Below are 10,633 nucleotides of genomic sequence, written 5' to 3'. Positions count from 1 at the left end.
CACTCCTTAAGAATATAGTATAATTTAAAATTTAGCACACATATTTTCAAATATGATATAATTGAACTTTAAATTTTAGATAGAAGTATCAGATAATACAAAATACAATGAAGTCAAGTCTTTTCTCTTTGTGTTTAAAATGCTCTTCTTAAACAGACTTTTAGACTCTGTGGGAGAAGGCGAGGGTGGGATGTTCAGAGAGAACAGCATTGAAACAAGTATAATATCAAGGGTGAATCAGATCACCAGCCCCAGGTTGGATGCATGAGACAAGTGCTTGGGCCTGGTGCACTGGGAAGACCCAGAGGGATGGGGTGGAGAGGGAGGCGGGAGGGGGGATTGGGATGGGGAACATATGTAAATCCATGGCTGATTCATGTCAATGTATGTCAAAAACCACTACAATATTGTAAAGTAATTAGCCTCCAACTAATAAAAATAAATGGAAAAAAAATGCTCTTCTTAAAGGTGCTATAACAATTAAGAATGTGTGGGATTCAGGACAAGTGTATTTGCATGAACTGGTATAGAAAATAGCTTCCTTTAATTATTTAAGGGACAAGACTAAGAATGCCTTAAATCTTTAATTTATCTAATAACTTTGCTAAATCATTAGAATACAATTTTGATTTATTTTTTAGGGAACTTTTGTATCTACTGGTCAAAATGTGGCTCCTTTAGTTGCTGATAATATAAACTTGCTCAATTTATATGTCCTCCATGTCTGTATTTACTCAGTTGTAAAATGAAAATAGTACCTACCTGGTAAGATTACAGTGGTGATTAATGAGAATGCCTGAAAGAATACCAAATGACTAAGTATTAGTTACAGTTAATTGGTTTTTAGCTTAAATGAAAGATGAATTCATATCATGGTTTATGTACTTGCTTGGGATACATGCTGTGAGAAAATGTGTATCTTCCTATGGAGTTTGGTGTAACTCAGCTTTAGAGGAAACACCTTTGGTGCCTGCTTGATGTACCTTGTAAGACTGAAGAGTAATTAGTTTATTTTTCAGATCAAGAGTTTTCTAAGACTCTTGACCACTTTCCTGTTCTAAATTTGCATGCTTCCTATGAATGTAACCATACCTGTACCAAGGGGAATGATTTTTCTTTATATATCACAGACTAATAAGAAACTGTTGACCCTGTTTATCAGTATCATCCCTAAAATCTTTCCTCTGTCCTACTGTCCTTCATCCTGGATGCAGCTGGTGCATTCCATGTAATACATTCTTCTGTTTCTTATTTTATGGCCTGATGTTTACATGGGGATTTGGTTTATATACTTTTTGTGTATGTAAAATTCACTGGAACTTTAATTAAACGTATAAAACAATTAAAATTCTAAAAGTTATATAAACTGGTGTGTCTTAAACTCTGCAGTAGAGATTGTATCATAGGCAGAGATAAGGAAGTCTTTCATTGAGATTCTGTTTCACATAATGACAGAACACTATTTTAATGGTAGGAAGAACAGCAAAGTGAGGAAATGTATTCAGTTCCAACTTTTATGAGCACCATTTATGTTAGCTAATATGCAAAACTGACAGTGAAATTGCTTTGAATCCTTATTTTTTGTTTGATTATTTACTTTCACATAGGCAATGAGAAGCCTATATTTAGTAAACACTATTAAAAATATTGACTCAATCAATGAAAATCTTAAAGTATTTATAAATTATTAAGAGAAAGTTTAGAGTCAATAAATAAATAATCTTTTAATACCACTTTGCAATTACAAAGAATATTTTTTGCCATTTGCAAAGTACCATGATTAGGATTTCTTTAAACTAAATACATCTACTTGCACATATATAAGAAACGCAATTACTTTGTTTCTCCTCATAGGGATGAGATACTCTGGACAGAATTTACTTTTTAATTTCAAAGGGAAAGGTTATTTCAAAGCAGTTTCTAGATATCAGCCCTAGATACTTTTTTACTCAGTTCTTTTTCTAGAAGGACAAATAACTTCACAAGGAGGTCCTTTAGAAATATGTTTTATAATCAATTATAAAAACACTGAATGTTTCCTTGAGACAGCCTTTGAAAGGTACTTCATAAATCACATGACCTTTGTTTGCATATCCAATTTAATATTCCAAGAAACTGCAGTGATACTGAGAAGACTGGGTTAAAAATAACAATGGGGAATGTGTAATGAATAATAGAGGAAAATCAGGGTACAGCATTTATACTCTTTCAGATAAACAAGAGGAAAAAACAGAATATGCAAATACTATCCAATAATACTAAGTAGTAGTGAATAGTTTTAATGATTTTCATGGGTGACAAAATTAACTTTTTTGTTTTTGGTTAAGAAAACCATTCTCTCTCTTTCTCTCTCTCTCTCTCTCACACACACACACACACCTGCCTCAAAATACTTTTCAGTTGCTTCTCTTGTTCAATGTAGCGGCTTCTCTGTTCTTGGTCTGTCTAACTCCATTATCTTCCTTGACCTGTTTTTGACCTCAGCTCTAAGTTGGATTAAGCCCCTTTTAGGAGTAAAATTCTTTGATCCTGTGATTCTATTTCTGTTCTGCACAAATCAGCTGTATTTATATATTTCCAGCCCATGGAGGGAGAGGTAATTTTAGATTCCATTTTTATTTTTTCCTGGTCTACTAATTTTTCAAGAACATATAGCATGATCAAAAAATCAGAGTTTACACAGTGAAAGAATACATGGGTTTTATTCACTCATTCATTCCCAAGTGATTGCTTATGACATGCTAAGCACTGCACAGGATATTAGAGACCCAAAGAGACCTGCTTTCAATTCACCCCACCAGAGAGCTCTCAGTGAAGTAGGAGGAGGCAGACACATAAATAAGTGTAAATGCAGTAATTCTGTAACGGGGTGAAAGATGAGTGGACTTGTGTCATGTGCAAGAAAGCCATTCCGGGCACAACATATGTGAGCAGTAAACTTAGGTGTGAAGCTGCTGAATGTACTTGGAAAACAACAATAATTCAGTTCAAGTGGAATGTGCAGAGTACCTCCCATGTGGAGGAGTTTGGATTTGATCATCTAAAATAGAAATCTCTTATGTGTGGGAGTTGGAGAAGGAAATGGCAACCCACTCCAATATTCTTGCCCAAAGAATGGGGTCACAAAGCGTTGGACACGACTGAGTTGCTAACACACACATGTGTGGGAATGCAGGTGGTTGCTTAATATATTCCATCATAATTTGTACTATAATGTAACATCACCCTTTAATTTTTATTTTAAAGTATGCTTCATTAGATATATGTCTGACTTATATGTAAACAAATTTACCATGTTGGGAGCATGTTTAAAAGTTGTTTGAAGATGGGATGGTTGTGCAACCAAAATGTTTGGAGATGGTTGCTCTAGGAATTAGAGCCTTTGAACTGTTTTGAACTGAAGTGATCTGTCTGGCAGTTTTGAGGGGCCAATAAAACAGTTAGGAATTACTGGAATTGTACGTTTACAAAGTCAGGACAGTAGTTAATAATAAGTGGCCTTTGAAGATTGGTTATTATTGTGGCAGTGGCGGTTGTTACCATCGTCATCCATAGTATGGTAGCTATGGAGAGAGTGTAGTTTAGAGGAGCTAATACTGGCTCTAACGTCTGGCATGCTTGACTTCTGGCTCTATCAACCAGGTGAATTTTTGGCAAGATACTTAAGCTTTTGGAGGCACAGTCTTCATCAGCAGCATGAGGATAACAGTTCCCACCTCACTAGTTTGTAGTGAAGATTTCAAAAATGCTCATGAAGGACCTGGCATAGGCCATGGCCAATACTCCATAAATCATTATGTAAATAGTTACTGTCTGTTGGTCCTTTAATGGACCGGAACTGGTGGTCCGGAGTAGACGATAAGAAAGTAAGAGAGAGAAAGAGGCTGATAGCGCTTGTTGGTCCTTGAATGGACTGGAAACTGGTGGTTCCGAGAGTAAGAGAGAGAAAGAGGCTGATATCCCTGGTTTAGGCGGAAAGCCAATAGAGTCCTGTGCTTAGGGCTCGCGCTGCTGCACGTGGGCACCGGGCGCCCCTCGAGTGGGTGAAGGCACAGGCGCCTTCTCCAGAGGGTCTTAGAAGCCCGGGCAAGAAAGTGAGCTCAGCGGGCCTCCGCGCTCCAAGGAATTAGCCAGAAATAGACAGAGAGAGAAAGACAGAAAGAAGAAATAGAAACAAAGAAAGAAAGACAGGGGGACCCAAGCTCTGATGGAGCAAAGGTGTTTTAATCAACAGGGCGTGGGCATATAACCCACGCAATATAACCCACAGTGGCAATAACCACTGTCTTACAAGGTGGTTATTCTCAGCAAAGACAAAGATTAAAATTCCAGACTTACAAAACATAAGATGATCCCTATCAAAGAGAGTGAGTTGCAAACAATCACCTTTTACCATTTGGCTCATAAAAAGGAAGAGGGTACTTATCACTGTAATGAGAAATGCCTGGATTCCTCAGCCCCTGGAAAGGTGTGTCTCTCCTCTTAATTCCTGAATATTCAGGAATCAATAAGGGCCAGAGGGTTTCTAACAGATCCAAAACAGCACACAGGAAGCCTTTTGTTAAATGCTTCCTGACAACTGTCTTCTCATTCAAAAGACTTTCCTGCTTGTTTCTCTGTGATTCTAATTTTTTGGATTTATAAACATTCCCGTCAAATTTAAAGTCCTTGACTTTTACAGATAACAGTGGTAAGGGAAGTTTGCTTGTTCCCCCTATAACTAAAAATGCTTATTTTTACTAGTGGTCTTATACTCTATTTGTAAAATAATATCTTCACACAGAATATTTTGCATAATGGAAATAGACTTTGGCCAGTGCGATTCCTCTCTTGACCATGTTCATGCTCACACTTTTAAACATGTTGTACAGAATATGGCTTTCTTTGGCTCAGACTCTGACTTTAGATAAGAATCAGTTTGGCCTACATTGCAGTGTCATGGACTAGGCCCTTGGTGACTGATAGCTATGCAGAATTGTGTCTTACTAGAGTTATGAAAATAAGGGTAAGTTAGAATGTTTTCATGATAAAGCAAATAATTTCAAAGAGTGTAATAAAATACAGCTGTGTTTGGATCCTCTTCCTTTTGCCTTTTATGTAAATATTTTGAAGTAATTTTGGTTCAACTGCATGATCTGCATACATGGGCCATGAATTTTTAAATAGTGAACTAAGCATGACTTTATTGAAGGATTTATTAAATTGCTCCTCTGTCCGTGGGATTCCCCAGGCAAGAATATGAAAAATTATTGGTAAAAATCAATTACTTGTAAAAATGGACAAAATAATTATTTGTAGCTGACATCACACAGAATTTGATTATAGCATAACCCATAATTCCATAAAGAATTGTAACCTGTTTAATTACACAAAGATACACTTTGAAAATAATTTATTTTGGCAGGATGACCAGTGTGGGGTAGGGAGGCTAAAACAAATGTTTCAATTTAGCCTTAAACAGAAAATGGAGAAGTGAAAACAGGTGTCAGTCACAACTGAAGAAGAGCCTTGCTAGAAAGGGAATCTGTTAACACAGGTGTTTTCAAAAGCCAAACGGTGGGGAAATTTTCATCTTGTTAAACAGACAAATATTTTTACATAGTTGTGATTACAAAATGTAAGTCAAATCTTTATTCTACTTCTTAGCATAAAATTGGATCTGTGTAAAGCTCTATGCTCAAAAAGATAAAGATTATTTTTTCTGTTAAATTGATCATGTATAATGATTTCAAAAAATGTTGCTTTGTAAAGTTGAAATCAAATTTTTTTTAAGGTTTTCTTTCTATCGACAACTACATTTGCTAAAATGTTTGTAGTAGCAAACTGTTCTCTCAAAATATTGACATATCTCTTGGTTGTTCAGTTCGTTTGCTTTTTCTAGTCTTTTGGTTTCCACTGTTTTAGTTTCTTCACGTTTCACTTGTTTGTTGAAAGCCATATCTAGGTATAAATATTTCCTTGGTGGCCCAGCTGGTAAAGAATCTTCCTGCAATGTAAGAGACCTGGGTTCGATTCCTGGGTTGAGACGATCCCCAGGAGGAGAGTGTGGAAACCCATTCCAGTATTCTTGCCTGGAGAATCCCATGGACAGAGAGAGGAGCCTGGCAGGTAAAATTCCATAGGTTTGCAAAGAGTCAGACACGACTGACGTGCCTTAGCATGCATGCTTGCAACACACGAATATTCTATCTGGAAATCTTTGTACTTTAACTGGTGAATTTTGCCTATCTATATTATATATATGGATCATTTTTACCATATTGTTCCATGCTCTCTATGTATATCATTTATCTATGTTTGTTTTCTTCCCTCTTCTTATAGGATAGATTATTTTTATTCTTATATGTTTCCTTCAACTAGATAAAAATTTATGTACACTCTTATTGTAATCTTTATTACTACTCTTAAATTTTTACCATAAATATTTAATTTCAAAGTCTCAAACTCCGGGAGACAGAGGAGGACAGAGGAGCCTGCAATGCTGTAGTCCACGGGGTCACAGAGTTGCACACGACTTAGCGGCAGAACAACAGCAACAGAAGTTAATCAGTCGTTTCCTCTCACCACAAAGTGAAGTGAAAATCCTAATATTACTTTTAACTCATGAACTCTCATTAGGCTTCACAGTTATGATTCTTTTAGTATTTTATCTCTATTTTTCAGCCTCACACTTTAGAGTTGTTTACAATCCTTGAATCCAGCTGTCCATTCTACTAATTTCTCATTGCCTGTGTCATAGAATTTATTAAACCTTTTATCATGCAGTGTACTAAGCATTAGGGATAACAGATGAAAAGCATGTGATCCATGCCATCAAGAAATTTTACACTCGACTAAAAGAATGTGATAGAGTTTTCATTAAGAGACTTCAGTAAGAGTGATCTGAACACAGAGGATAATGTGGCTAAATAACCGGAAGTACACATTACATTTGATTACTGCTTTTTTTAAAATAAATATTTTTAGATTTATTTCCATTTTATGTATATGTTTTTACTCACAGTTCCTTCTTACATCTGAAGTTTTTTCTATGTGGATAATTATCTTGCCAACAGACACAATTTTATCCACCCCTTCCCCCCAGACCTGACATATCTTTTAAAAGTTTTATTGTCTTGTACTGGCTAGGGCCTCCAGTCTTTGTTCAATAATAGGAGTAGTGAGAGTGAACTTTCTGGCTTTATTCCTGAACTTAGAGAGTTTTCATTCTCTTACCAGGTACGATATTACTGTAGGATCTATTTGTAGATGCTTTTTCACAGTTAAGAAAATTCTTTTCCAATACTGATTTTTCTGAGAATTGTTATCCTGCTTGTAAGTTGAATTTGGTTAAACTTTTTCTTTAACTCATTTTTATATGATTTTCTTCTTTAGTCTAATACATGGAAAAATATACTGACTTATTTTTTAATGTAGATTGATTTATAGTACAGATTACAGTTTATCTTGGTGAATATTCCATGTGAACCTGAAAAGATTATATATTCTATTGTTGTTATGTGAATTATTCTACACATGTCAATAAGTATCAGTTGGAAAAATAGGTTGATGATGTCGGCCTGGCCCTCTATGTTGTATTGATTTTCTATTTGTTTTATCTATTACTGAGAAAGAAGTGTTAAAATCTCCAACCATAATTGTAGACTTGTCCATTTCTATTTTTAGTTCTATCAGTTTTTGTTTTGTGTATTTTGAATTTTTATTGTTTTATACATGTACGTTTAGGATTATTATGGCTTTTTGGTGTATTAACACTTTGCCATTAGAAAATGTCTCCTTTTATTTCCAATAATACTCTCTTTTTGAAATTTGTTGTTGTTGTTCAATCACTAAGTTATATCCGACTCTTTGCAACCCTATGGACTGCAGCACACCTGGCCTCCCTGTCTCTCACCATCTCCCAGAGTTCGCCCAAGTTCATGTCCATTGACTCAGTGATGCCATCCTTCTTGAAGTTTACTTTGATGTTAATATAACCACCTAGGTTTTCTTTTGATTACTGTTTTCATGATATATTTCTTTTTGTCCTTTTAATGTATTTATTGCTTTCTACTTAAAATGAGATTCTTAATAGATCACAGATACTTGTCTTACTTTTTATCCAGTCTGTCTTTAATTGACATGTTCAGAGTATTTATATTTAATGTAAATATTGATTAAATATTTGGATTAAAGTTGGATTAAAGTCTACATTCTTTTTTCTAGTTGCTATTTGTTTTGTTTGTTATTTGTTCCTCTCATCTTAAATTTTTTTCTTGCTTGCAGTTGGATTATTTAAGTATTCCTTATGATTCCAGTTTAGGTCCACTATTTTTTTTTTATTTGTACTTCTTTTAAAAAGTTGTGTTTCCATTTTAGTGGTTGCTCTGAAGTGTACAATAGAAATGCAACTAATTGTAATCCATCTTCAAATGATAATACAACTTCACATGTAGTCTAAGCACCTTATAACCATTTGCTGTCTATTCTTTCCTCTCACTTTTCGTGATTTTCTTTTATGGTTTTTAAAATAACATGTATTTCTTAAAAATGATGTGCATAATAGGAAACCAAAAACACATTTTATTCATACATTTTAGCCGTATGCATTCTTAAAATATTCAGTGTATTGTTAAATCCACTACACTGTAGAGTGACTAAAAATAAGAAACATGCATTTTTATATTTACCTTTAGCACTGTTAACCTTATAAATTCTCTAAAGTTGTCTTGGGGTCCTCTGGGAACTCCAGAATCACACCTTGAGACTGGTTGATATAATCTATTAGGATTTATATAAGCTACATTATTTTTTCTTATAATTTTCAATGTTTACTTATCTGAACTTAGCAATCCCCTGGTGGCTCAGACAGTAAAGAGTTTGCCCGCAATGCGGGAGACCTGGGTTCAATACCTGGGTCGGGAAGATCACCTGGAGAAGGAAACGGCAACCCACTCCAGTATTCCTACCAGGAAAATCCCATGGATGGAGGAGCCTGGTGGGCTACACACCAGGGGCTGGCAAAGAGTCGGATACGGCTGAGTGACTTCACTTTCACTTTTCATCGGAACTTGAAGACATCTTTCTAACTTAGTACTCTACTTCTGGCAGCAGATGCAAAAGATGTTTTTATTAGAAAGCATGATAGTTTGCCTTTGGAAGACTAAGTCAAAATGTGCTAATAAAGGAGAGGGACACCTGTATAGTCCTGAGGAATATTTTTAAAGAACTAGTGATTTTATTACTATTTAGCACTGTGACCCATTTGTCATACACACATAGCATTATTATAGAGTCTTTTATTTTTTAAGTCATAAGAGGTATCACCATAGGAAGGAGTCCAGTTACTGGACCTTTTAATTTTACTTTGGGTAACTCAGTTTATCCCTTGAATGAGTTGAACCATTTCACTCCATTATGAAATGTCACATAGCAGTTGGATTCACTCATGTGAAGGAGAGACAGATCCTATCAACCATGTAAAGGCTCTAGATGATCAGCTTAAGTCAGTCTATCTCTCAGTTGCTCACAAAAGGTATACTTTCAAATGGAAATAAAGAACATGTGAAATATATCTTCTACTATACAGATATGGGGCACAGCTCTTACCAATTACATTTCCTGCATATACCAATGGCAATATACTTTGAAATACTTGATATATGTAAGACTGTTAGGACAAATTTTATCTAAAGATTTTCTAAAAATGTTTTTTGATTATCTGATTTTTGTTTCTAAAACATGTCATCTTCTGTTACCTATATTCTTTTTGGTGTGCTTTATTATCAGTTCTTCATCATTAGGGAAAAAGTTATAAAATATCTTTGTGCTTCATCATTATTTGATGGAAACACTGTTCTTCTTGCTTTTAAGAAATTGCCAGTTTTAATATGATTCTGTAAATTTAAATGGTCTATAGTTTTCAGGTTTCCAGAAATGTTGATATGAATTAGATTTTTACACAAAAATATGGTAGTATGTAATTTTAAAAAATAACATGTTAAAATATCATAGTTACAATCTACTGAATCAATCTGTAAATGTAAAAGTTCTAGCACTGGGTAATAGATGTGAACTGTAAAGTAAGGCATTAATCTCAGAATCATTACTTTTTAACCTCTAAAAAATCTATTATAAAGAGCTTAAATATATATTTGACATAATTTTCATGTTTATGAAATATATGGCTCAGTTCAGTTCAGTCGCTCAATCGTGTCTGACTCTTTGTGACATCACGGACCACAGCAGGCCAGGTCTCCCTGTCCATTACCAACTCCCAGAGTCCACTCAAACTCATGTCCGTTGAGTTGGTGATGCCATCCAACCATCTTATCCTCTGTCATCCCCATCTTCTCCTGCCTTTAATCTTTCCCAGCATCAGGGTCTTTTCCAATGAGTCAGTTCTTCGCATCAGGTGGCCAAAGTATTGGAGTGTCAGCTTCAACGTCCATCCTTCCAATGAACACTCAGGGCTGATCTCCTTTAGGATGGACTGGTTGGATCTCCTCACAGTCCACGGGACTCTCAAGAGTCTTCTCCAACACCAGAGTTCAAAAGCATCAATTCTTTGGCTCTCAGCTTTCTTCACAGTCCAACTCTCACATCCATACATGACCACTGGAAAAACCATAGTTTGACTAGATGGACCTTTGTT

At 35.3% G+C, this 10,633-nt stretch overlaps 1 long non-coding RNA gene across 1 annotated transcript in view; it reads left to right on the top strand.

Moving 5' to 3' along the window:
- Positions 1 to 4,935: 4,935 nt before the first annotated feature.
- Positions 4,936 to 10,633, top strand: part of LOC122696547 — a 34,434-nt gene continuing 28,736 nt past the window's right edge. The window contains exon 1 of the long non-coding RNA XR_006341775.1: positions 4,936 to 5,005. This is a non-coding gene — a long non-coding RNA (uncharacterized LOC122696547). The remainder of the gene's footprint in view (positions 5,006 to 10,633) is intronic.

Source organism: Cervus elaphus, chromosome 6, assembly GCF_910594005.1.
Source record: "Cervus elaphus chromosome 6, mCerEla1.1, whole genome shotgun sequence".
Taxonomy (NCBI): domain Eukaryota; kingdom Metazoa; phylum Chordata; class Mammalia; order Artiodactyla; family Cervidae; genus Cervus; species Cervus elaphus.
Note: the sequence above shows the minus strand (reverse complement) of the source record. Positions and strands in the feature narration are given on the sequence as shown.